General features: G+C 41.9%; 1 non-coding gene across 1 annotated transcript; it reads left to right on the top strand.

Annotated features, from left to right (window-relative positions):
- Positions 1 to 9,085: 9,085 nt before the first annotated feature.
- On the top strand, positions 9,086 to 9,192 carry LOC115281369. Its single transcript, XR_003904271.1, has one exon. It is a non-coding gene; the product is annotated as a U6 spliceosomal RNA (small nuclear RNA).
- The last annotated feature ends 17,998 nt before the right edge of the window (positions 9,193 to 27,190 follow it).

The following is a 27,190-nucleotide window of genomic DNA, read 5'->3' as shown; positions in this document are numbered from 1 at the left end:
TGGTTTCCTGTCTCACATTCAGGTCCTTCAGCCATTTTGATTTTATTTTTGTGTGTGGTATAAGAAAGTGGTCTAGTTTCATTCTTCTGCATGTTGCTGTCCAGTTTTCCCAGCACCATCTGCTAAAGAGGCAGTCTTTTTTCAATATACAGAAATAAAATATAACAACGAAGTTGTGAAATGCTGAAGAGAGTCTATGGAGTGAGACTGTCCCACAGTTTGAGCAACATCAGGAAGGTGCAAAGATAATTTGTATCAAGTGGCACTGCATCGAGGAATGATATTGTATCTGAAGGGTAACTATAATTTACCCTTTATATATAATAAAATTATAAATAACAAATAAGTTATTAAGGAAATGAAAAATAATAATGAAACATTTTTGATTGGTTAAAAAGAAGGCAAGAAAAAAGAGAAAAAGAAATATGGAAAAGTGGGCCAAGTATAGAACAAGTATTAAAATGAAGGACACAAATCAATCATTAATTTCACTAAATATAAATGGATAAATACTCCAACTAATGAAGGTTGGTCACACTGGATGTAAAGACAACATCTAACTATATGCTTCTTAAAAGACTTATAACTTTAAGCACAAGAACACATAATTGTTAAAAATAGAATGATGAGAAAAGACATACAAAGCAGAGCCTAATCAACTAATCAAACTAAACAGAAACTAATACCAGACAAGAAACACAACTAAAAGTAGAGATATTTCATAATGAGAAAGGGATTAATCCAGGGGATGATATCACGGTTCTACATATGAATGCATACAAATATCGAACTTTGAGATATTTAAGAAGCAAATATTAAGATAATTCTAATTAAAAATAGAAAACAACAATAATCAAGGGGAAAGACTTTTAAAAAATCTGTATAATTTAATGTAGTATATAGCCTTTACAAACTTTGTGATTTAGGGTTCACTCTCATGCTTCAAATGAAATTAATTTGGTCATTTTATATTCTCTTTTTAACAAATTATTATTTTTCAGGGCTTAAATTTTAACTCTATATTGATAAGATTAGCTTCTAAATTTTCTTTTCAGTATTGTTCTTATTTTGATAGATCTGTTGTGCTAGCCACAGTCGTTCCTAAAATGACTTAGGAATTGTACCCAATTTTTGTTTTCTAAAACTGTGAAGGTTAAGGATTATTTTTCTTCAGTCATATTATCTTCTTTATTCTACTAAGTGTAATTTACCTATAAAAATCATCTCTACCTAGTATTTTCTATGTGAGAAGATTTCTACACTATTGATGTAATTTATTTAATGGATATAGAACTATTGAAATTTAGTATTTCTTCTTTGGTCAGATTTGTTGATTTTCTAGAAGGTTGTCTATTTCACATAAATGTCCAATATATTGTCATGAAGTTAAAAAATTAATTCTTTTCTTTAAATTTCTGCTTGATCTTAGTTTTTCTTTGTTTTGTTTTCATTTCTATAATTATTTTATTTGTATTTTTAATGTTTTTGCAATGATACATCTCACTAGTGTGGGAGTATTTTTATTAGTCTTTTAAAACAACCAAATACTGGCTTTATAAAGCTTCTCTTGTATACTTTTGTTTTTATTTTGTTAATTTTTATTCTACCCTTTATTTTCATCACCATTTCTCTCCAGATGCAATTTTCTTGACTTTTCACAAATTATGAGATTATATGACTATATATACTTATATACATATTATATATAGTTATATATAGATGTGTGAAATTATATATATACATATGTCATATAAACAACTCAAAATAAAATTAATTATTTGAAATTTTTGAGTCTTATTGTGTTTCACTTTCATAAATATTTCTGAAAGTATTGGCTTCTCTGTTAATAGTTTCTCTGTTAATTTTTTTACCTGACTTATCACTTAATAAAAGAAGTATATTAAAATCTCCTGCTATGATTACTAAATTTGTTAAGTTGTCCTTTTCGTTACGTCCATTGCCATTTGCATACTGTAAATATATTATACTAAATTCATAGCAGCTTAGAACTCAAAATTGGATGATATATTTTATATACAATAATGTGTTCTGACATAAAATTTTATTTTTCTATGGTTAATATTGATACATCAGCTCCTTTTTGATTAATTAGTTTAATCTAGAATACCTTTCTTTATCCTTTCCCTTTTAAATCTTGAGTCTGAATGTTTTGTGATCCTCCATTTTTTTCTTTAAATGAAGTTGAAAATCTTTTTCCTTACCCAGAACATTTAGTCCATTTACATTTGTTGTGGACTCTATACCATTTATTTTTGTTTTCTTTTTGTCCCTTTTCTGTTTTTTTTTCTTTTCTCTCTCCTTCTATGTATTTTTAAATTTAGGTTATTGATTTTATCTTCTTTGTTTCCCTCTTCTAGTTAATCAATGTCTTTATCCTCTTCCAAAATAATACAATCATTTCAGGATATTTAGAACCTACCACTGATGTATGCTATTTTTTTGCCCAGTACTCAATTTGTATTATACATTTAAAGCCATAATGTTTGTTTTAAATGACTATTGTTTAATTAGATTTACCAATTGCATTCTTTTCTTTCCTTTTCCTTCCTTTTCCTTTTCCTTTCCTTTCCTTTCCTTTCCTTTCCTTTCCTTTCCTTTCCTTTCCTTACCTTTCCTTTTCTCCCCTCTTGTCTTCTTTTTTCTTTTCTTCTCCTCTTTTTCTTTTTTTCCTTCCTACGTCTCAGAACTATTTTCTGAATTATGAAGAAAGACCTTTAGAAGTTCCCTTTGTAAGAGCTTGTTCTTTTTAAACTCTACAAGTTATTCTTATTGGCAATATGTATTTGTTTCATCTTCATTTTTCCAAGATTTAATTTTATACTCAGAAATACTAAATTGAGAGTAATTTTTCTCAGAAGTTTAAACTTATTTTTTCCTATTTTTGGCTTCTAGCATTTCTATTGATAAGTCAAATGCCACTGTAGATATCATTTCTATGTAGCATTTGCTTGTGTTTTCTTCTTCTTCTTCATTTTTTTTGGTCTGTTACAGGTTTTCTCTTTGTCTTGAGGGTTTTACAGATGTAGACTTATTCATATTCATTCTTTTGGGAGTAGTTGAGCTTCCTGAGTCTGATGATTGGTATTTTTTTTATCAATTTTGAAAATCTACAAATACTATATCTTTGAATATTGTCTCTCTTCCAGTTCTCCTAATACATTTATTCTGGAACTCTGAAGAGACATATGTTAGACTTTCACACTCTATTCTCTATAGCTGCTTACTCTATGCATTAAGTTTCTAAATTCCTAGAAATGCTATTAATTCTTTGTCAAATGTTCCTGGTAATTTTTTATAGTTACTAGTTCCATAGTCACACTTTAAAAATTTTCTCCCTTATCTATTTAATCATAATAAACATAGTTTTACACATTCTGAATTTTACCATTGTAGTAAGTACAGGTTTTGCATGTCTGATGATTCTGCAGGTTTATCTTTTCTGCTAATTCTTGCTTTGGTAGTTCATCTCCTTATGTGATTTATAATTTTTGATTTAAGTATGTGTTCTCTGGAATTTTAACTATTGGAGTTTTTTGAGACCTCAGTTTAAAGTGGTTCATCCAAATAAGATTTTATTTAGTTCTGCTAGGCACCTCTAAATATTGCCAACCTGAAGCCTCTTAAATTTTCCTGGGGATTTTTAGGCCACACTGGTGGTATGAATTCCAGTCCAAAACTCATGCAATGATTTATATTAGAAAATCTTAAAAGAAACTTTTGGGTTTTTTTTTTTTTTAATTCCCTCCATCTAGAGTCAAAGACAAAATAGAAGGGTATTTCATTTTCTCTGTGGGGTGTTTTTTCCCGAGTTCACCTTATGGAGTTGCTTGCTATATAGGGCTGCCTCTGATCTAACCACCCACCTTGAACATACGTAGATTTTGTTCCCTGCCCTGCTTAGGTGACCCTTAAATATACTATGCCAGATTATCTATCGTCCATAGCACAAGGTTTTCTCTGGAGGTCAAGTCTACCATATTGCTGGAAAATTACGGATGCTTTTCCATTGTTCTTTTACTCCTAAAACCACAACACACACATTAGAAGACACGCTAATTTTTCTTCTGTTGTAATTGACTTTTTCTCCTTTTTGAACTTTTTCTTTCCATTTGGAATAAAAATATTGTACCAGACTTATGTACATAGATTGATCACTTTTCATTAACCTTGTACACTTCTAGCCCTGTGACTCTTCAGATTTATGTCTCTATTTATCCAAAAAAGATTCATTCCATTATAATCTTGATAATTAACTCAGTTATATTTTTCTATTTTCTTCTTTAGGATTATCAGTAGTGTATTTGTTTTCTTCTTCTTATATCTTAAATATTTTTTTCTGGTATAATGATGAACTGAATTTTGGATATTTGAATATTTGAAATAATATTTGGGTATTTGTTTAATCTCTCATCCTTGTTTAACATCTTGACTCCTCATAATATATATCTTCTTAGACTGAAAAGGAAATTCTGCTTCTTAGAGTTCATTGTGTTTGTATTCTTTATCACTGGTTTGATTTTCTTTCGTGTCATTTTTACAATTCAGTGGCTGTAGTGTCATTTTTACCTACACTATGGTCGTATTTGTTTCTTTACAGTCTTTTAGTTATTCAGAAACATCCCATTTCATTTCGGTCTGCTTGCTCACTATCTTATCTTTCACCTCATTTTACAGGGTTTATTTTTTCTGACTTTAACCGAAATCACATGGTAAATAATGCAGTATATTTTAAGTATGTTATAATTTCCATATTCTTCTGCTTAAGTAATGCAGTCTTTTCATAGGTACCATTTTTGGTCACATTATTCAAGCTAAAACAAGAAGCCTATCCAAACTACTTATTTGCCCCAAGTAGTATGAGCCGATTCCCCTCTAATCCGTCCCTGACCACTTGGATCCTTGCAGATCTGAGACTAGACGATGGTTTGGCAGTGTACAAACTAGCTTAGTCGTAATGCAATTGGAAAGGATGGAGAGGATGCCAGGAGACAATCACAACAGGGAAATTTCAATTCATTACAATTCCCTCTCTGTGTTTGTGGAGGCTATTCGCCAAGGATTAGCTTCTCCTATGAAGTACAGAATGTCACTTCCAGGGCACCCATCATCGTAGACACATCCTGGGCACCAGGATATATCAGTGAACGAAGCAGAGAAACAGCCCACAGCAAGGGAGGCAGAGAACCATTAGTAGACATTGCTAGTAAGGAAATCACATAGTATGTTCGAAGGTGACATGTGCCTGGAAAAAGAAGGAGGCGGGTAAATGGGGAAGCAGTGTTGATAGGGGATCAGGGGAAGCCTCACTGAGAAGATAACACTTGAGCAAAAGGATTATGTAATTAGTCATGGCTACCCAGAGAATCAGAACCAACAGGAAATGCATAGATCCACAGGAAGAGGTTTATTAAGAGAGACTGATTCACACAATTACAGAGAATAAGAAGCCCCTGCTCTGTTGACTGCGAGCGGAAGCCCAGGGAAGACAGTGGTGGAAAGCCAGTCCAAACACAGATGCCTGGGAGCCAGGAAAGCCCATAGCATAAGTCCAATTCTGAGTCCAAAGGCCCTGGAACCAGAAGTGCTTATGTTCAAGGACAGGAGCAAGTGGATGTTCCTGCTCTTGCAGAGAGAGCAAATTCACCCTTCCTCTGCTTTTTTGTTCTACTTGGGCTCTCATCGGATTGGTGCTCACACACATTGGTGAGGGTGGTTGTCTTTACTCAGTCTATGGATTCAAATGCTAATCTCTTCTGGACACACCCAGAAATGATATTTTATCAGCTGTGGCACCCGTTAGCCAAAACAAGTTGACAGATAAAATAAATCATCACAAGCAGGAAGGAGGTGAGAGTTGGTTACATGAGTCTCTGAAGAATGAATAAGGGTGGAGGCCATGCTTTTTATTGGGTGCCAGGGCCCACGTTGCGCACACAATAGAGGTGAATTAATCCATGCAGTTCCAAAATTTCCAGAATATTGATGGAGGCATGCGGTCTTCTCAGCCCAGAGCTCAGAGAGAGAGGCTTCTATAAGTTTCTCAAGAATGGTTTTTGAACAGAAGGTTTACCACTTATGGAAGGAAGGAAGGAAAGAAAAAGAAAGAAAAGGAGAAACTTATGAAGATGTGAAAAAGTAGCCCTTCAAGTCTCAGAGGAAGTGCAGCTTCTTACCTCGCGTGTGAGCATATCAGAGGTGTGGTGCAACTCTTCTCAGCTAGGAAGCTGAGAGACCTCAGTTCAGGGCAGGGCTGCGGGCTTCCTCAGTTTCCGCTAAACGCTCCTCAGGCCCTCGCTCGGGGCTTGCTTGCTCTGAGGGACGGAGGTCCACCCCAGCTCAGAGAACTCCCAGCTGCTCTTGCCACCTGCTCCCACACTGCTACCACATTGTGAAATGTTAGCTTAGGTCATCCTATTGGGCTCATCCCAAGGTCAGGCTCATCCCTCAAGAATGTGGACCCTGTGAGGAGGTCTCTCACAGCCCACAGGGCCCCTCGGGCCTCCCCACCGCGCGGCACAGCGGTACGGAAGCTTCTAGGTAAATGTCACAGGACCAGGCGTCTCAGATCGTCTGCCCACCCTGGAAGCTGGCGGTCCTCCAGCCCTACCCCTGGGTCTGCAGGTGCCCGGGGCTCCCACGTGTCCGGGAATCAGAGAAGAGCTGTGGCCCCAGCCCTTGGCCGAGGGAGCCACCTCCAGAGCCACAGGGAGAGGTTAGCCTCGACCTGCACCTTCACATAGAGAGCCACTGACCACGTATGGCTGCGAGCTCTCGAGGTGTGGCTAGAGAGACTGAGAAACTGGAGTTTTAAGTTTACTTCATTGTATTTAGTTTAAAAATGTTTTAACATTCATTTATTTTTGAGAAGCAGGGAGAAACAGAGCACAAGCTGGGGAGGGGCAGAGAGGGAGGCACAGAATCCAAAGGAGGCCCCGGGCTCTGAGCTGTCCGCACGGGGCCTGACACAGCGTTCGAACACGCAAACCATGAGATCGTAACCTGAACCTAAGGCGGACGCTCAATCGACGGAGCCTCCCCGGCGCCCCACTTCATTTTATGTAATTTAAACTCATCTGAAATGACAGATACTTGACTTAGCTATTGAAAAACTTTTAAGTATGCCTAAATATATTTAGAACAGCTTAGGTATTTGAATCTACTTTTTCAATTGCCAATTTTGTGATATCTAAATACAGATCAAGAAGAACGTAGCATTTGAGTTGAGATACACTGTAAATGTAAAGTACACAGCAGATTTTGAAGCCTGGAAAAAAGGGAACACTTTTATATTGATTACACGTTCAGATGAGAGCAGTGCGGGTGTGTTGGGCTAAATAAACATATTATTAAAAATGAATGTCACCTATTTCTTTTTCCTTTTTTAAAGCGACTCCTGGAAAATCTAAAATCACGAATGAGGCTCAGGTTTTATTTCTAGTGGACAGCGTCAGCCTCACCAGACCAAGGATGGTCCACATCAGGGTCCCAGACCACGAAGCAGGCCAAGATCAAACCAGCTCAGAGCTAGGGAGTGTCTTCCCTCCACAGCAATTCAGGAATTCCTGCGCCCTTCTTTCCCTCTTCCCCAAATGAGTCCTGCTGGTCTCAAATGCATGTGTATGTAAAGACTGGTCACGTCCAGCAATAACTATCACAGATCAGGCCTCACGGTGGGTGCTTTCAATCCATATATGCTCTTAAATAAAGGCTTTGCTTGGACCATTTAGAAAACAGTTTGGTGGGGCACCTGGGTGGTTTAGTCAGGTAAGCTTCTGACTTCAGGTCAGGTCACGATCTCACGGTCTGTGGGTTTGAGGCCTGTGTTGGGCTCTGTGCTGACAGCTCAGAGCCTAGAGTCTGCTTCAGATTCTGCATCTCCCTCTCTCTCTGCCCCTCCTCCACTCACTCACTCTCTCTCTCTCTGTCTCTCAAAAGTAGATAAACATTAAAAAAGCAGTTTAGTGAGATATTTCAGAAGTACACAAACTTGTAGAGCAAACCTTGAAAGATACCTTTTACAAATATACTCAGATGTCTTTAATTCTTTATATTCATGCCACATCTTTCACTGCACTCGTCTGAGGGTTGTATCTTTGAATGAGCATTACAGCAGATTGTGTCCTGTCAAATCAAATGGAGCCCTATTACTCGTTTTACGAGCCACATGGTAGCCCATGGAGCGGATATATGGTGAAACCTCGGATTGCGAGTAACTTGCTTTGTGGGTGCTCCGCAGGACAAGCAAACATTTCTAATAAATTTTAACTTGATAAACGAGCGGTGTCTTGCAATACGAGTAGTACGTGATGCTGAACGTCACATGATTACAAGTGAGCCCACGGCTCTTGACATTCACTTTGATATACAAGTGCTTTGAATTACAAGCGTGTTTCCGGAACGAATTACGCTCACAAACCAAGTTTTTACTGTATTTGATTTTCTTCTGATTAACAGACATTTAAATGTCCCATCTTCTTTCATATTATAAACAATGCCATGGTGATTATTCTCTTACTTACATCTTTTTAAGTGTGTATGACTCTTATTTTAGGATTCCTAAAAGTGAAATGGTAGACCAGAGGTTAGTCATATTTTTATTTTGATAGGTAGTACCAAATTACTCCCCAAAAATGTCTTACCAATTTATATCTGCCCGATGATCAAGTGCCACATCCTCACCACAGCAATATTTTATCAGTGTTGTTGGTGGTTTTCTTGGTGTTTGAGAATGTTTTTCCCAGGCTTCCAGTGAAACTCCGGGACTTTGCGCCAGCCAACTCTACACAGCGTGTGAATTGTTTGGTCCAGTCTTTGCCTATTTTTCTTGTCTTTTTTTTGCAAAGAAGTCTATAGTTAGGCATTAAATTTTGGTATGTAAATACAGTAAGTGTTTTGTCTCAACCTGCCACCGTTTCTTTTTCTTTCTGTGTGTGTGTGTGTGTGTGTTTAATTGAAGAATACCACAAATGTAAAAAAGGACATAAGTCAAAAGTGTAGAGCTCAGTTATCACAAAGTGAAAGCATCCATGTAACCACAACGTAGGTCAAGAACTAGAACATTTCAGTGCTCGCTTTGGCAGCACATATACTAAAATTGGAATGATACAGAGAAGATTAGCATGGCCCCTGCCGAAGGAGGACAGGCAAATTCGTGAAGCGTTCTCAATTTGAAAAGTATGTTTCAGTTTCATCCCTGTTATTATATGGATCAATATTTATTTCTGAGTAGTATTTCATTATATGGATATGCCCCAGTTCGTTTATCCATTCTCCTATTAAGTAACATTCAGGTTGTTTCCAGTTTCTGGACATTCTGCTATAAATATTCACATTTAGGATTTCGTGTGTGAAAACATATTTTGAATTTGCTTGGGTGAATACTGAGATTGTTGGTTGATATTCTAATATTATCTACACTGTTCTAACAGATGAGTAGTGATAACCCATTGTCATTTTATTTTGCATTTATCTAATGACTACTGAGATTAAATATCTTTTAATATGCTCAAAAAAAAAAAAGAACTAGAACATTTCAGACAGCCAACAACTCCCATTCTCACAGCCCCCAGTCACTATCCCCTTCCTCCACCCAAGGTAGGGATTTCAAAACAGCAATAACTATCAAAAGATGAATTTTGCCTTTGAAAATGTATATAAAAGAGGCACACGTCATGTTTTCCTGTGTGTAACTCTTTTGTTTGTCTTGGGTGGCACTGGGTGTGTGAGACTCACCCACATTGTGCCAAGAACTTGTCACGTGTTCATTTTCATTGTCGTATAGCTTTTCGTTTAATAAGTACTATATTTTCTTTGCACATCCTACTGTTAATAGATACCTGGGTTGGGATTTTTTTTAATTTCAGAATTTGGTTTTTATCAATAATTTGGCTACAGACATTCTTGTCCATGTCTTAAAGTGTATACTCATGTGCATTTTAGCTGGGTGTAGGCCAAAGGATGGCCTTGCTGGATCAAAGAGCATAGATGATGTCAGGTTTTCCAAGTAGTTGTGTCAGTTTCTAGGGTCAACTGCAATGTAAGAGTTTGGGTTGTTCCACATTGTCACCCACACTTGGTACTGTGAGTCTTTTTAATATGAGCCATCATGATGGGTATCTGGTAATATTTGCATTTGGTTTAACTTTTCTTTTCTCATAAGCTCAGACATTTTTCGTATGTGTATTTGCCATCTGGAATATCCTTTGTTATGAAGCCCCTGTTTGAGTGTGTCTCGCATTCTCTATTGTCTTAGGATACCAGAGACGGATACCACACCCAATAATTTGAACAGAGAAAATGTATTGTGAATATCTGTTAAGGGGTGGCTAATACCTTTTGTGTTTGTTTTTGTTTTAAAGTTTATTTATTTTGAGAGACAGAGCATAAGCACGAGAGAGGCAGAGAGAGAGGGAGAGAGAGAATCCTAAGCAGGCTCCTTGCTGTCAGCACAGCCCCACACTGGGCTCAATCCCACCAACCTTGAGATCATGACCTAAACAGAAATTAAGAGTCTGATGCTTAACCCAAAGTCTCAGGGGTGGCTAATACCTGAATGGGATAAAAAGAAAGCTCAATTGCAACTACAGAATGCAGCCACACCCAGGGCGTAGGGAAAAAGAAACAAGGAAAAAATTTGCAGCCAGGGAAAAAACTCCCAGCGAGGCTGAGATTCAGATCTCTAAGATGAAGTGACTGTTACAGAACCTGTGGCATGCATCTGCAGTGACCATGAACTTTGCCGAGGCCGCAGCAGAATCAAGAAAGCCTTGCATTCTCGTTGGTGGACGGGGAGTGGGTTGCTTCAAGAACCCACTGCCCTCCAGCCACTCAGCTCACCACCAAGGAAAATCTACAACAGAGGACCTTACTCCCTCCCTCATCCTTGCCGGCTCCTTCTGCGCCCCCTATTGGCAGAGCCTTGCATAGCGCCAGAAAGCAAAGCAGAAATGAGGTTTGCAGAGTCTAGCTCCACTATCATAAAGGGGAAAAAAGGGCGATTTTGAAACTGAGGAGCAATAAGTCAGTAACTGGCACTTATTGTTATTTTGCATTGTGTATCATTTTTGTCTTGATTTACAAGTCTTCCTTGCATATTTCTGCTGCAAGTTGTTTATTGGTTAGCTGTGTTGCAAATTTGTTCCCTCACTCTGATTAACCTGTCTCTTGATGATGTCTTTTAAAGGACAGAAGCTTTTAATTTTAATGCAGTTCAATGTGTCAGTCTTTTTTTATAGTAGTCCTTTTGATTTTATTTAAGAGGTCTTTTCTATCCTAAGACCAGAGAATATTCTCTAATGTTTTCTTAGATCTGGGGTTTTCTTTTTTACATTTAGATTTATAGTCTGCCTGGAATTGTGCGTGACTGGTGTGAGGCAGGAAGGGAGCCGAGTTCCTTTTGCTCCACAGTGCTACCCAGTAGACCCAGTGGTATATCTGGGGAAGGACTTCATTTCCCATCTGCAGTCATGCCTCAAGTGTCCACAATTAGCTGACTATCTCTCTGCGTCTCTGTTGTTGGACTGGACTGTTTGCCTGTCCTTGAACCCAAATCACGATCTTTATTGCAGTAGCTTTATCATAACTCTGAATAACCAATCAAGTCATTCTTCCTTCCTTCTACTCCCCAAGCAGTATCTTGATTATTCTTACCCCTTTACATTCTCATTAAAATTTAAATCAGTTTGTCAATTTTCTCAAAAAAAAAAAAAAAAAACCCTGGTATTTTTATTGGAATTGCATTATATGTATAAATCATTTGGGGAGAATTGGCATACATAAATTATTGAGTCCTCTGACTTATAAAAATAGTATCTAGATCCATTTATTTAATTCTTCTTTATTCTTAATAATATTTATATTTTTCAGTGTAGAGACCTGCTCACCTTTCATTAGATTTCTTCTTAGGATATGGAAAAATTTAATACCTTGCAAATAATTTTAAAATTTTAATTTATTGTTATTACTCAGTTACTAGCAAATATAAATAACTATGTGTGGTGATTTTTAAATGTCTACATAGTAAAGTCTAACTATTCTTTGCTGTTGGGTTTTTTCTGGATTTGGAAAGTCTTCCTTACCCAAGTCTATAAAAGCAATTCCTACATTTTATCCTTTACTTTTAGAGTTGTGTTTTTAAACATGTAGGCTTCTAATCCACTTGCATTTAGATTTATTAATGAAGGATCTTTTTTTATTTTTGTAATACTCTAAAACTTCAAATACACACACGAGTCAGTACCTGGTTTCTTTCTCATCACTGATATGTTGCCTTCTCCTATGTAATAACTCACTATAATCACTGTATTTAAAACATGCTCTAATTGCTCCTTTTAATGAGACATTTTCTTAACATAAACTCTTAATTATTGCCCCCAAATTCTCCTGATGATTCTAGATCATTTTGGTTTCTGTATGGACATTGGAATAACTTTGTCAGATTGTTTATGTTGAATTGTTGATTAAAAGTATACTGAACTGATGAATTGGGGAAGAATTGACATCTTTGGAGCATCAAGTCTTTCTTTCTAGGAATAGGATATGTCCATTCATTCATTAAGTCTTCTTTTGTGTCTTTAGTAAAGTTTCATAGGTCATTAAGTGTATTCTTCATCAATTTTTTGCTCTTTAAAGTGTTTGAACAATTAATGTATTAACATGATCTAAAAATTAAAATGTATGTAAAAAGTATGCCCAGAGTACCTCACTTTTTTCCAATGCTTATTTTTGGAGGGAGAGAGAGAGAGAAAAAGAGAGAGAAGGAGCTTGAGCAGGGGAGGGGCAGAGAGAGAGGGAGAGAGAGATTCCCAAGCAGGCTCTTTGCTTTCAATGCCAGACATGGGGCTTGATCTCAGGACCGGAGCCAAAATCGAGAGTCAGATGCTTAATTCCCAGAGCAACCCAGTCACCCCCAGAGCGTGTCACTCTTACTCTGGCCCCTTCACCTACAAGGAATTATTTGTATTACTTTCTTGTTGATCCTCATAGTGTTTGTTTAGGCAACAAGAAACAAGTACAGATCTATCTTTTTGACCCCCTTATCTCTTTTACAAAAAAAAAAAAAAAGCTTGCCATGCACATTACTTTGTACTTTGGTGTAACTTCCTCCTTCCTTTTCTCAGCTGCATACTGTTCCGTCTGTGTTATTATGACAGCGTTTATTGAAACCAGTCCCTTAAAGGGGTCCTCTGTTAGGCTTTTAGTTATTACAAGTTTTCCCACTGAGACAACCTGTGTAAATGAGTCATGTTGCGCATATATATGTGTCCTCCATATATACCGGGAGGACACATTCTCAGCAATTATGTTGTTAAATCACCCAGGATGTTTAGCTTTATTTGGATAAATATTGCCGAACTGTGCTCCATGAGGTGGCATGATTGTTTCCCGAGCCAGCAATACCAGGGATCCTCACCGTGTCCTCTCCAAGGTCGCAGTTTCTGCTCTGACAAGCCGACATTGGTATCACAGTGTAGCTTCGATTCACCTTTCTCTTGTTATAAGTGAATCTGAGTATCTTTTCATATGTTTCAGGGTCATTCGTGATTCTTTCTCTGCCTATGATCAGTGTATATGTGTTGTGCTGATCTGTTTTCTTCTGGGCTTCCACTGGGCTCCATTTTGGGGAATGTGGTCTCATTCAGTCCCCACAATTTCCCTGCATAGTGGTCATTGGAACAGCCAATTTAGGGTCAGGAAAGGCAAGCTTACGGAGTTCAGGCAACCTGCCCAAGATCATGCAGTCCACTAGGACATGAGGCTGACGTTCGAGTCTATCTTTGGCCCCAACGCTCCCTTTGTGCGGTGCCACCCTGACTCTCCAACGGGACAAACCCCAGGTGACGTCTGGGTTCCACTGTAGGACCCCACGCCCAGAGTTAGGCTGCCCTTGCTGGAATGTCCCTGCTAACAGGACCCAAACAGCCGTCCCACTTTCTCTCTTTCCTCTTCTTCTTCTTTGGTGGCAAAACATACTTAACATAAAATGTACCTTATTATGTTTTTGAGCATATGGTTCATCGGCATGAAACACACTCATGTTGCCGTGTAACCGTCACCATCACCCTTCTCCAGAGCCAGGTCACCTACCAAACTGAAACTCTACTCCTTAAACAACTTCCACTGTCCCTCCCCAGCCCCTGGGGAGCACCATTCCTTCATGTCCATGAACTGGATGACTCATATGAATGGAATCATACAAATTTGTTGCTTTGTCATTGATTTATGGCAACTGGCATCATGTCCCCAAGAGTCATCCATCCGGTACCATGCCTCACCGTACCCTTCCTTTTCAAAGTGCACTGCATTTATTTGTTTATTTATTTACCTCTTTATTTATGTTTTGTGTTTTATTTATTTATTTTTTAGAGAGCGAGTATACACACATTGGGGAGGGGGAGAGAGAGAGAGAGAGAAAATCCCAAGCAGGCTCTGCACTGACAGCAGCTAGTCCAACGTGGGGCTTGAACCCACGAACTGCAAGATCATGACCTGACCCAAAGCCAGACACTTAACTAACTGAACCACCCAGGCGCCCCTATTCGATCACATTTTGTTTATCTATTCATCCACCGATGGACACTGAATTGCGTTCACTTTTTGGCCATTGTGAACAAGGCTGCTGTGAACATTGGTGTATAAGTGAAATAACCACTACAGGCCTTGCTTTTGATTCCTTTGGGCGTATACTCTGAGGCGGAGCCACTACGTCATGTGGGGATCCCATACCTGAATTTGTGAGGAACCTCCATATTCCTCCCTCTCAGGATTCTGACAGCCATGGCATGAAACTCACTGCTGGTCCCCCATCTGTGTTCCAGAGAAGTCCTGGATGCCTTCTCAGGGTTCTCCCTGATCCGGAATTCTGAAGGGAAGGCTTTTGAACCCTTGGAAGAACCCTGATGCTTGTGATCCCTTAGCTGGTCATGTGCTGTTTGTCAAGGAAAACTCAGAGCCTTCACGCCCGTGCTCTCTCAGGTGGGAGGCTGCAGTCTTGAAGCTCATGTCTTGCAGCAGGTTTGCTTGCTTGGCATCCAAGTCTCCATCTTCTGGGAAAAGCACCAGGCTTGCCCCTTGGGGAAGTCCCCTTGTGGCATTGCACTCTCTGGGGGACCCAGCCAGCCAACGGGCTCTGCTTTCCCCCAAGCAAGGGCTGGGCACCACTGAATTGCTCCTCCCTCTTAATCTCTCTCTCTCTCAATCTCTCTCATACACATATACAATATCGTTCTCTCTCCCAAAATATCTCTCTTTCTCAGTATCTCTCTGTCTCTCTGTCTCTGTCTCTTTCTCCCCTCTCTCTCTTTCTCTTCTTTCTATGGACAGTTGACATTCATCTCATGCCAATAGAAGTTTCCTGAAGAAGCTACCTAGTATTGCTTATCACTTGTAACCCAAATTTTCCTGTTTTTCTCACATTCTTCAGTCCTTCCTGTGATTCTCCCCAAAACTCCTTAGTTTTTTTTTTGCATCATATATCCAGACCTAGTGACCTGGCACACATGAAGCTCCCGGCCCCAGAGGGAGCAAGCTACACAGTGTCTTCCGTGCAAATGTTGTCCCTTAGGGCAGAGCTCAGCGCTCCTTTGCACCTCCAGCAGCCACTTCCTCACCCTTGATCAAGTGAGGACCAGGGCAGACAAAGGATATGTTGCTGTCTGCTCTGTGGCCAAGAAAGACACAAGCCTGTCTCCCAGCAGCAAGACCAGCCCTCCCCTTCCGTGCCTCCTTGATGTCGGGCAAGCCTGCAGGGCTGTGGTAAATGTTTATTGCGTTGACTTGAAGAGAGGTAGGCGAGATCCTACGCAATTTGGGTTTTCTTCTGCCCAAACAGACAGTCAACTAGATAATTAACGGATTCAAGAAGTGAGGGATTGACAGCAACTTTGAAAAACACATAAACTGACAGAAGCCGGGCTCAGATGAAAGCAAAGGGAACAAGCTTTGTTGCACATTTTCCAGGCATTACAGAAAGAATGTTCCAAATAAGTCTAGAAAGTTCTCTGCTGCCAGGCCAAGACCCAGTCCTCTGGATATCTGAAAGACTACTGATACTGGGTAGAGCTTTTGCCTGGGCCAGCCAGCGTGCACCCCTCGCACCCCAGTTAGAAAACACATGGATTACAGCAGATGCAGGGGAGTGAGCTGAGACCTTATTACAGAGAAAATTCTGAGCTCTGAATGTGGGCTACTACCAATAAATGACCAATAAGAGGTAATCATCACCGTTGTTACATTCACTGCAGAAATGCGCCCGAGGATGTTCATGCGGGGGTGCTGGGGAGAGGCCAGCACAAGCCAGCCCACTTTGAGTCCTTTGCTGAGAGTGGCATTTCCCGTGCACCCAGGCAAGAGACAGTGGCCAGGGTCATTCTAATGGCACTGTGGCCTTCCAGCCCAGTCTCCCCGGGAAGCAGGCAGAAGCTCCAGACCCTGGCTTCCGGGTCTGACATGGATGTCTTCTCAGAGGAATAAGGCATAATTAGGGCTTGAACAATGAAACCTACTTAGCAAACAGACCTCAGACGAGACTGTGGTTGTGGGACGTGGTCTGGGGGCACTGGGTTTGGGTTCATGGAGACCAGAACTTGAATCCTAGCTCTGCATAAGCTCTGACACCTGAGAGAAATCACTTGGCCCCTGGGAACTTTGACTTTCTTCTCTAAAGCTAGGGATAAAATACTTGTCCCAATAAGCTATTAGAAGGAGTCAGTGAAATAGCATATTTTAACTCCCTGGTAGGACCTAGCATATAATAATTGCTTGATGAATCTTGGCCCTTTTGTTCTCCAAATTTTATCAGTTCTGTGGCTCATGTCTTGTAACAACCAAGTCCAGCTTTTAGAATACAGACGTGGCCAGATGAGAGCGGGGACAGCCCAAACCCGAGGCTGCAATGACAAGATCCAACGCACTTGGTCCCATAGTCCATTGCCTGGGTCTCCACGGCGAAAGAAGGCAGCCCATGGCGACTGGGGCCTTGGCAGGGAAGGCCAGTGGACCTCCATGCTTTCACGATGGACGGTTCCTAGGGACTGGACATGGCTGGGCATCTCACAATTAAACATTCAGAGGGGTTCTCCTTGGCTCCCCATTCTCAAGTAGCCTTTGATGGTTAATTTTATGTGTCCATTTGTCTGGGTTACAGGGTGCCCAGATAGCCGGTAATGCGTTATTTCAGGTGTGCCTGTGAGGGTGTTTCTGGAAGACATTCACACTTGAATAGATAGACTGAGTAAAGAAGGTTGTCCTCGCCAGCATGGGTGGGCATCAGGCAAACTGTTGAGGGCCTGAAGAACAAAAAGGTAGAGGAAGCATGAACTTGCTCTCTGAGCTGGGACATCCATCTTCTCCTGCCCTTGGACATCAGTGCTCCCGGTCCTCAGACCTTCAGACTCAGGGAAGACATAATCATTGCCTCCTCTGGTTCTCAGGCCTTTGGGGCTTGGACTGGAACTCCACCACTGGCTTCCCCGGGGTTCCAGCTTGCAGGCAGCAGCTCAGGGGGCTTCTCACCCTCCATAATTGTGTAAGCCAGTCCTGCATGATAAATCCCCGTCTGGGTCTGTATACATTTCTTGTTGTTTCTGTTTCTCTGGGGAACCCTGACGTATGCATGCCCCCTCTAATCCAGAGCGTCTCCCTCACACACCAGCATGTCGCCCGTCTTTACTTATTGTCTGTCTCTCCAGTAGGAAGGGAAGTTTCACTGTGGGCGACCAAAGCTTACCCAGATGGAGGACCGTTCCCTATGATGAATGGAAGGCACGCATTCCAGCTACCCAAGAGAGGGACGGGGAAGCCAAGGTGTTCATCCACTGCTCCTGGCAGTCCTTGGTTCAGAATGCCTTGCTGGGTGGAGAGCACACCGACACCCCCACTTCTGTCCCAGGGGCCAGAGAAACCTCCCGGGCACTGAAGGGGTGGACACCGGGTGCCCAAAAGAGAAAAAAAACCAGGCTGGAGTACATGCAGCATCCACTCTACCTCCCTCTGCAAGCTTAGAGGAATGTAAATGTGACAGGGAAAGAAGTGATAAAGCTCAAACGTGCAGGTGCGTGGAATGGTTTTCCGGGAAAAAGGAAGACCTCCCAAAGTTAGCTGTGGTGCTCCACATCTTCTCCACCTCCCCCAGGAGCTTCTCAGGACTCAGGAGCACCTGATGTGTGTCTCCAGGGGGAGTGACACCTTTCAAAGACAGCCTTGTTCGGCACTTGCCTGGGGTACACTCTCTGAGAACTGGCAGCATTAAGCAAGCCCACATCTTTCTGTCCAGAGTCCCTTTTCCCACTGGACGGTTCACCCACAGATACACCCATTTTCTCATCTCTTTGCCTCTTGTAAAGTGATAGCATGAGTCAGAGAAATGACTGACTTCCCAGACACCCTGGCTTACTGCAGGCTCTGAAAGGATGCGCAGGCAAAGGGGAGGGCTTCTGGCTACGTCTTCAGGCCATGATGAGGACTAATGAACCTCTTGGTATTTTTTTGTGGGAATGGGATAAAAGAGAAAGAATAAAATGTTGCCCAAATGGCAAGGTGGCTAAGACTTCTAGTACCAAGCCTCAGCTTTCACCAGAATAAGACCCGGAACTCTTCTCTGAGGAGTGACACATTTCTTGATCATCCTTCTGGATGTCCGTGATATGATATATGATATGATATGTTGACTTCCCATGAGACAGGAATCATGAGTCACCCTTACCCCAAGAAACAGCCAAATAAAAACCTAAATCAAAAAGTAGTTTCTTCATAGAAATGCTCTTCCTGGTAGATACTGCCTATGCAGAGTTGGATAGATACATATTTTATGGTATGCCTATACCATATGGGACCTGACACCACAATGACAAAGAATGAACTACAACTATGCAATAATAGGGACAAATTTCACAAAATGGAGTTGACTGAAAACAGACACAAAAGCACCTAGTGTATGAGATAGTGTAGGACTTCCGGTACATAAAGTAAAAACAGATAAAACTAATCTGTGGTGGTTTTAACTTATTTCTCCAAGAGTTTTGCACTCACTTCAAAAGACGGAGCTTAATTACCTCCTTTGGATAATGGGCTGGACTTGGTGATCCACTTCTAACAAACAGCATCTCGTGAAAGTGATGCCGTGTCACTTCCCGGGCAGGCTAGAAGACGGGCAGCCTCTCCTGGTTCTCTGGAAGAACCTGACTGTCATGTTGTGAGGAAGCTGATTACCTCCATACCGGGTCTCGTAGGGAGGTCTGTGTGAGAGAGGTTAAAGCCTCCCACAAACGCCAGCATCAAGTCACCAGCCACGTGCGTGAGCTGCCTTGGGGGCAGATTCTCCAGCCCCAGTCCGGCCTTTGGACGACCGCATCCCTGGTGGACATACTGGCTGTGACATCACGAGAGATGCTGTCATAACCACTCAGCCAAGCTGGTTCCAAACTCCCCACCTGTAGAAACTATAAGAGATAATTCACATATGATTGCTTTAAGTAAAAGATAAGTAATCCAGATGTCAAGATACTCACCTGGGTATCTGAAACTCCTGGGACTTTGGGGTCAGTGTTAATATTGTTTCTTGCCTTGTGTGCTGATTTCACTGTTTTTTTAAAAATGTTTAACTATTTATCTTGAAAGAGAGAGAGAGAGAGTGTGCAAGAGTGGAATAAAAAGAGAGAGGGAGAGAGAATTCCAAGCAGGCTCCATGATGGTCAGCGCAGAGTTCAATGTGGGGCTCAAACTCACAAACTGTAAGATCATGACCTGAGCCAAAATCAAGGGTCAGATGCTTAACTGACTGAGCCACCCAGGCAACCACATTGATGTTATTTTAACTATTAAGCTTTAATTATAAATATTTATCATCTGTGCATATTACACTTCAGTTAAAAGTCCAAAGATGTTTCTCATGAAAGAATCATCTTTAACTAAACACTGATCCCCATCTAATACAGTGAAATTACCACACCCAGAAGTCATTGCTGGGATACATAAGGGACATTTACAGGGAGTCACATTCTAGACAGGCTGGGCTTTGTGCAAGTCTGAGTTATTTCTTATATGCAGACTTCATGAAGCCAGGTCAAGTTGGCATGAGGAAGGGAGTCCTAGACAAGACAGTTGGCTTTGCTGTCACTCCTACCTCAGATTGCTTCATTGCTCTCCCAACATTAAGAGTGGATTCAGGGCCTGGCTTACCATCGGTTCTGGAATGGGAGATTTTGAAACATACCTCACGAGGGAGTGGGATGTCTTTCAGTCTTGCAAAACTGCCATCTGGACTAAGAATTATGGGAGGATGCATTCATGGTGTAGGGAGATTAGTGGGGACCCGCCTGGGAGTCGAGCCTGGGTGAGTGCCCACATCACTGTGGATATGAATGGTCCAGGCTGCCTTCATTTTATTTTCTCTCCCAATCTCATATTTCTACTCAAGTATTTATCAGTATTTTGATCATTGTCACCATCAGAGCTGACAAATTGAGCTTATTTCTTATCTTTTCATTTTTTTCTTCTTTATTTCCCTAAACCTTTGAATGACTTGGGTCTTAAACTTGACTGAAGAGGGCTTATCTCCATGTATTTCCATAGAGAATGGCATTGATACATGCTTTCTCTGCTCCTAAATTTCCCCATCAGTACTGGGTAGAGCACAGCACCCTCTGGGGTCTTTCTAATGTTCTCTTCCCATTATATTTCCCAGTTCTCCAATTCTCCCCTTCATATCTCCTCCATATGTTCTAGCCAAGGCCCCCTACCCAGGGTTTGCTATTCCATTCTAGAACATTCCCACCTCTGCAATTCCTGCTCATCTTATTTTACTTTTCCAGATCCTTCCAGTCCTTCAAAACACCATTCATAATCTCCAGACAGGAGCCTTTCTTGGTTCCATTACTAAAAGTAACAGTTCTTTTAGTCACCCCACTTCCAGAAATCACTCTTCTCTCCTTTGGAAGTTGCTTTCTCTGTGTCAAAAGTGTGTGTTCTGACCTGACTTCACTGTCAGAACCAATAAAGGACAGAGATGAGTTCCTGAGTGGTGAATGGAAGAATGAAGGTCCAGCAATGTGCCCCCCAGATGTCTGGCTGATACCTCCAAGAGTGGTGTAGCTGTCTGAGTTTGGGTCTCTCCAGAAGCTGGCCCTGATAAAAGAATATTTTATGTTTTTTACTTATTTTTGAGAGACAGAGAGAGAGTGCGTGAGCATGGGAGGGTCAAAGAGAGAGGGAGATATAAAATCTGAAGCAGGCTCTAGGCTCTGAGCTGTCAGCACTGAGCCCAACACGGGGCTCGAACCCACAAACCATGAGATCATGACCTGAGCTGAAGCGGGACACTTAACAGGCTGAGCCACCCAGGGGCTCCTAAAAGAATTTGACTGTAAGGACTACAGGTAAGTGGAGGGCAAGCTCAGACAACAAAAGGTGCTTTATTAAGATAACTATCACAATGGTGCCTGGAGCCATGGGAAATTCTAGGAAGCCCTGTCTGAGTGGCGAGGACCCTGGTGGAATGATACCCAACTGTCAACAGTCTTCGGCTGAAAATTTCTCCTGGGATCACTCATTCCCTGGCACTTCCCACCTTCTGTGTGCGGGGCTTCAGTGCCTCTGAAACAAAAAGCCTATGACACAGCACTGCAGACACTGCACTTGGAAGTTGAAGTGGGTCAATGCATACTGGAATAGATGTCCACAGGGGTGGGGTGGGGCCTGGCTACTCCTACGTTCACCCACTGAACCCTGGTCCTGACGCCAGGATGACTCATATTGTAAGGTCTGGGCCACAGTTCCAACAGCGGCTGTGAGGGAAAACAGCTGTCCAGAGCTTAAGAGCTCAGGAAGCCTCACAGTAACACTTAGAATCCAGGTCAGGCATTCTCCTCTGCAGGTTCTGCCCCAATAGGCAGACACACAAGCTGTAACACACTCCCATACTTTGGAGTGCACCATGTTCTCCAGCGAGAAGAATTTCTTCTTTAAGAATGTCTCCTGTTAACACTCCTTTCCCCAGGGAAGCCATCAGGTTGCGCATCAGGAAGATCTGCCCTGGGAAAGAGAAGTATCCCATGCAGGCCTTGGCCCCCGCCCCAGAGCTGGCAGTACCCACCCCTCAAGGAAAACAGTCTTTTGGTGGCTTATCACTGGTTCATAATTACAGCTTAGGGGGGTTTCAGCAAAGTCACTGACTGGGGTTGAAGCTTAATTGAACTTCCGTTTGCGAGCCTTCACTGAGTGCTGGATTGTGCATTGGGCACCATCAAATATTCACTTCAGGTCAATATTTCTTCAGTTGGAACTCACCAAACCAGTAAGAACACAAAATTCTATTTTTAAAGACTCAATATAAACAGTACAGTCATTGAAAACAGAAACCAAAGTAGTGTCCATCATGCATGAAGAGTTTCTCCTTCAAATAGGCAGAGAAAGTAGGGATAGCATGTCCAGGAGGCTCTAAGGGGATATTATGGTTGACCGTCACGGGGATGCATCCTGGGATGTTTGGAGACAAAGAGAACCTCAAGCAATGAGAAATCTCATTGTGTAAACATGCTTGCTATTTTGGAATCATTGCATGTATCATATACAGAGGAAAATGGATGTAGCTGAAGTTGTTTTGGTAATTTCTTATAAGTCAGAGGAAGACTTAAAATGATCTTTGAAATGTTCCTGACAGGAGAAATGGTTCCTTTGGTCCCTCCTTCACAATGCATCACCAACAACAGAGGAAAAAGCTTGAAACATAAGACCACTAAAATGGTCGAAGAACGAGTTGGCCTCATCTTCTCCGCAAAGGTGGCAGAACATGATGAAGAAAGCCAAGGAACTGTCCACAAAGAGGAAACACAGGGAAGTATTCTGGGAATCTACAGGCCCTCCTGGTTGGCAGATTCCTCACCAGCAGCTCAAGGACCAGGAGAATGCGGATTCTGGTCTTCATTTTTGTCTGGATCCCAGAGGCTGAGAACTCATCCCAGCCATCTAATGGATGTCAAATCTGAAGCCACATCAGCAGATTCAGATCTTTCAGTGAAGTTCTGCTTAGGCCCCAGGTCATGGCCAAGTCCTAGTATTCCCGACTTTCCTCATCAAATCCACCAAAAACAAGACAAGCCAAGTCAACATCTCTGACCATGCACTGGACAACTCAACTTGAGCGAGTGTCAAAAATTTCTTAGCAAGAGGCCCTAGCAAGTTTCCACTGGTCATCATATGATCCTGGTGCTCAGTCCATGGATGTCTTCTTTTTATAATGTTTATTTATTTTGGGGACAGAGAGAGAGAGACAGAGCGAGCGAGCAGGGAAGAAGCAGAGAGAAAGGGAAACATAGAATCCGCACCAGGGTCCAGGCTCTGAGCTGTCAGCACAGAGCCCAACTCAGGGCCTGAAACCATGAACCATGAGCTCATGACCTGAGCCAGAGTCAGATGCTTAACAGAATAAGCCACCCAGGTGCAGGTGCCCCGGTCCATGGATGTCTTGAACCATCTGACAGTCTCTGTAGCCAAAGAAATTCCAGCTGGCTAGTTCCAACTCTACAAAATGTTCTAGAAAACACACCCCTGCCCCACTTGTACCCCTGGGGTATATGGGAGGAATCAAGCAATATCCACCAGAAAAGGCCTGATCTAATAGGAAAAATGGGATGTGGCCCCATTTTTGGAAAGACCCACCACAAGCCAGCCAGGTCTCAGCCTCACACTATGTCAAACCCCAGCTGGGGTTAGGTCACCAGAGATGTTCCGGAAAGGCATGGAGGGCAAGGTGGAGAAACACACGGTAGAAAAGAACTGAAAGGTTTTCCTTCATTTCCAACAGATAGTGAAGAACCTGCCAAGGTGCTGCATTTGAGAACGTTGAAACACTAGCGATTGAGGGTGAAGACAGACCGTAACCCCGAGGACTGAGGTTTTCTCATGCAAGGGTTGGCAGTCATCCCAAACTACTCTTGTCTTGCTATCTTTAGGAAGTGGGGAGACTCCGGATTCTTTCTCTCCTTCAGTTAAGTTCAGCTAGTATCTATCGGGCACTACCAGCTGCAAAGCCCGTTGCCGGCATCCAGAGAGGCCGTGGAGACTTCATCTAGCCCTTCAGACAGGTATATCCCACTAGCCCATCTTAAGATGGGAAGGTATGTCCCGGCTGGCTCTCTCAGTCCCTTAAACCTGGAGATAGAGCCGATGTGTGGACTCCAGACGGCACTGTGACCCTCCTGGGAAGTTCTTTCTCCTCTCATTCCTAGGGTTCAGCCTGAAATCTACCCTCTTAAGAGGCCAACTTGCTCTCATTCACATGGCTCTTTGTTGCCACTCTTTCTGTCATGCTACCCTCCTCCTTACTTCTGTGGGGTGTTTTATAATCTAAGATTATATGTTTGCTTAGATGTTTATTGCCTGTCACACCCCCAGAACGCAAATGCCCTGAGGGCAGGGATCTTACTGGCCTTTTTCAGCCCTGTAATACAAATAGCACCTCTCATAGATAATGGGCTCTATGAATATGTGTCTTTTTTTTAATGTTTATTTATTCTGAAGGAGAGAGAGAGAAAGTGCCCCCAAGCAGGGGAGGGGCAAAGAGAGCCATAGAGAGAATCTAAAGCAGGCTCTGCATTGTCAATGCAGAGCCCCATGTGGGGCTCAATCCCACAAACCGTGAGATCATGACCTGTGCTGTAATCAACAGTCAGACACTTAACTGACTGAGCCCCCCAGGCGCCCCATGTATGAATACATGTTGAACAAACCAAAGTATAAATCTGCTGTAGTAATTTGACTGAATGTCAAGATGGTTGGCACCCCTGGTAATTTCTGTAAGAAGGGAAAGATCCATGTTGGCTTGGATTCGGAAAAGGGTAGAGTTCAATGTAGACCTTAGCAGGTGGTGGGAGGCAGGCAAGGCCAAGGTGGACCTGCCAGACAAGTAGAGGACAGGAGGCCTAGAGGGACAAGATATTTATGCCTAGTAGGCAATATGGAAACGGGGTTGCCTCGGGGAGCACAGGGCACTCCCTCTGAAATTACCCCCCTATCCCCAGCCTTTCCGAGAGCCATCCTCCCTTCTCCCAAAGGCGTCAGTGTCCTGGCTGACATGTCCCGGAAGATTTATTGATATAATAGACACCATTCTAAAGAGTTGGCCCAGGATCACACATCAGAATTGCAAGTTTGAAAGGATTAGAAACATACTTTGGACACATATTTCATCTTGACTCTAGACTTAATTAAGATATTGCTAGAGCAATACCATAGACAGGAAAAGAACTAGCACTTTATTCAGCCGTCTCCCATCCCTGGGAAAAATAAAATAAACGTAGATTGCATGGAGTGGAGATATTCATAATTACTTCATGCAGAAAAAAATGAATGAAGAGGTATCAGGAGCTCATGTCATCAATTTTTGCAGATCTCGGCTTAATCAGAACACCTTATAATGCTCAAACACCATCGTCTTTATTCTAAGATGTTTGTAGATATCATCAAATCAATATCAGTTGAAATACTCTTTAATGATGTGATCATTTCAAAATTAGACTAATTTTAATTAGCAACAAAAGCATTTTTGGAACAGAAAACCTGTAGCTTTCTCAGCTGATCCATTCTTCTGCTAACATTTAAAATTTCCCTAAGGAAGAGGAAGCAGGATTTACCTTCCAGTGATTATTAATCCTGATTTTCTGAGCACCCAAGTTATTCTCAGGGAGTAAGTTAAGTTCTTAAGAAAGTTCTTGACTTTTTAAAGGTCTCTGAGGTGCTGTTGGGGATCCAATGAAATCTGCTTCATGTGTTATTCTCAGGCAGTCATTATATGGAAGAAAAAAGATACAAAGAACTCAATTCTAGAGTTCTCAACCATCCTGATTGTCTCTCTCAAGTGAGTCCCACCCACTCATCACCTCCCTCCTTGTACTTCCCCAGAAGCCCCAGCCTGGAGGTTCACAGACCACCTTAGCTCATGCCTACTCATGCTTTACTGAGTCTCATATTATTGACCTACATCGAGTTTTGTGGGGGAATAATAAATGAGTTGCCTTTGTTTAAAAATTGGGAAATTTCCTCTAAGATCCAGATTTCTTCTTTTGGGAAATGAAAGGATCCTAATGATGCCAATGGTCTCTTCCCCGGTGCTCCCTCTCCCTTTCCACCTTTCCAAAAGGCCCCAGCTCTGTTCTGATTTTTTTTTTCCCCACCTTTCCCTAACAACTGATCCCAGAGCCAGAAAGGGAGCTGATCCTTCTAAACCAATCAGCTCTCACCATTTTCCTGGGGTCTGTTATTGGCCGAAGAGTGACAGGTGCCTTTGGGTGTGTCCAATCAGAATGCAGGAAATAATTTCAACAGCCTGGGGTTGGAGAGAGAGTTACTCCCATTCACCCCAAAGAGAATAAAAGAAAGCAAGCAGCCCCAGCTGCTGTGGGCCTCAAGCCAGCAATCCTGAGCACAGCCAGCCAGGAGATGAAGCCAAAGTGACCTCAAAGCAGAAAGAAGAAAGCCCCAGGATTCTTGGTGAAAGTATTGAGCCACTGATAGAACATATACCAAGCCCAGTATTTATGGATATCCAGTTATGTGAGACATTTTTCTTAATTCTTATTAGTAAACCCAGTTGGAGTTAGTATTTAATGCTTTCTACTGCTAGGGCAAAACTAATCTTAAACTAGCGACAGCGACTCACCTCCCTCCCTTCCATCCTTCCCAACTATGACACTCACAGGGGTGCCTACCACCCCTAACTATCTTCCTGACATTTAGGCTGAGTCTTTTGATGTGTATTACCATGCTTGTAATGTTGTTTCATACGGGAGAGGTAAGAGGAATATGAAATATTTCTGGTACCCATGTCATTCTCAAAAATGGGGAAAAATGAGGGGCGCCTGGGTGGCTCAGTTGGTTGAGCACCTGACTTTATTTCAGCTCAGCTCACGATCTCAGGATCATGGGATGGAGCCCAGCATTGGGCAAGGACCTTGCTTAAGATTCTCTCTCTCTCCCTCAGCCTCCCTTCTCTCTCTCTCTCTCAAAAAGAAAAGAAAAGTGGGGAAAATGAGACCTAAAATCAGGCTGAGTATTTGAAGAAATATTTTTTTATTCCCTGCCTGTCATTCATCTGCGCTTCCCACCAGGCTCCTGGAGATTTGTGAATTGGTGACTCTTGGTCTGGTTGTTAATGAACAAAATTCCTAGGAGATTTGCC

This window comes from Suricata suricatta, chromosome 16 (genome assembly GCF_006229205.1).
Source record: "Suricata suricatta isolate VVHF042 chromosome 16, meerkat_22Aug2017_6uvM2_HiC, whole genome shotgun sequence".
In the NCBI taxonomy this organism is placed as follows: Eukaryota; Metazoa; Chordata; class Mammalia; order Carnivora; family Herpestidae; genus Suricata; species Suricata suricatta.
This window is presented reverse-complemented; position numbering and strand designations above follow the sequence as displayed.